Genomic DNA, 1,556 nt, shown 5'->3' on the forward strand with positions numbered 1-1,556 from the left:
GCAAAATCTCATCGGTTCTTTATTTGAAACGTTAGATTGGTCCATGACATTTACTTTTTGAAGATAATTTCATTTAAATATTGACCGCGGCTGCGTCTTAGGTGGTCCATTCGGAAAGTCCAATTTTGGGCAACTTTTTCGAGCATTTCGGCCGGAATAGCCCGAATTTCTTCGGAAATGTTGTCTTCCAAAGCTGGAATAGTTGCTGGCTTATTTCTGTAGACTTTAGACTTGACGTAGCCCCACAAAAAATAGTCTAAAGGCGTCAAATCGCATGATCGTGGTGGCCAACTTACCGGTCCATTTCTTGAGATGAATTGTTCTCCGAAGTTTTCCCTCAAAATGGCCATAGAATCGCGAGCTGTGTGGCATGTAGCGCCATCTTGTTGAAACCACATGTCAACCAAGTTCAGTTCTTCCATTTTTGGCAACAAAAAGTTTGTTAGCATCGAACGATAGCGATCGCCATTCACCGTAACGTTGCGTCCAACAGCATCTTTCAAAAAATACGGTCCAATGATTCCACCAGCGTACAAACCACACCAAACAGTGCATTTTTCGGGATGCATGGGCAGTTCTTGAACGGCTTCTGGTTGCTCTTCACTCCAAATGCGGCAATTTTGCTTATTTACGTAGCCATTCAACCAGAAATGAGCCTCATCGCTGAACAAAATTTGTCGATAAACACATTTCGAACCGAACACTGATTTTGGTAATAAAATTCAATGATTTGCAAGCGTTGCTCGTTAGTAAGTCTTCATGATAAAATGTCAAAGCATACTGAGCATCTTTCTCTTTGACACCATGTCTGAAATCCCACGTGATCTGTCAAATACTAATGCATGAAAATCCTAACCTCAAAAGAATCACCCTTTATATGAAAGTTTTTCTAAATCTGAACTAGTTTCAATCAAATTTGGCACACATTACTAAAATGTTAATTCTAATCTCCGTGTGAAATTTCTAGTAGTTCGGAATGAAACGTTCCTCCAGCGGTCATATGAATCTAATTCTGGCGAACGATATATGTATATTGGAGCTATATCTACATCTGAACCGACTTCAAACAAAGTTGACGTACGAGGGCGGTTCGGGAACTTCTTAGCCTATCAATGAAAGAGAATAGTTAGTTTTTCAAAAATATTTTTATTTTTCAATATAATCTCCGGAAGCTTCAATACAATTAGTCCAACGCTTTCTAGCAATTCTATCCCTTGATTAAAATAGTTTTCCTCAAGGTCTTCAAAATAGTGGTTTACAACTGTAATTGCATCTTCACTTGAGGTAAAACGCTTGCCAGCAAGGAATTTTTTTTTAGATTTGGGAACAAGTAAAAGTCACTGGGGCTAAATCAGGAGAATAAGGTGGGTGGTTAAGCAACTCGTACTATAATTCGTTGATTTTAGCCATTGTTAAAATACTCTTGTGCGCTGGTGCGTTGTCTTGATGGAAAATTATTTTTTTTTTGTGTGTTGTAAGCCAGGACGTTTTTCTCGAATTTGTACAAGGTTGCAATAGTACTCTGAATTTATTGTTTTACCCTTTTGCAGATAGTC

The sequence above is a fragment of the Haematobia irritans genome, chromosome 3 (genome assembly GCF_050003625.1).
Source record: "Haematobia irritans isolate KBUSLIRL chromosome 3, ASM5000362v1, whole genome shotgun sequence".
NCBI classification, from domain to species: domain Eukaryota; kingdom Metazoa; phylum Arthropoda; class Insecta; order Diptera; family Muscidae; genus Haematobia; species Haematobia irritans.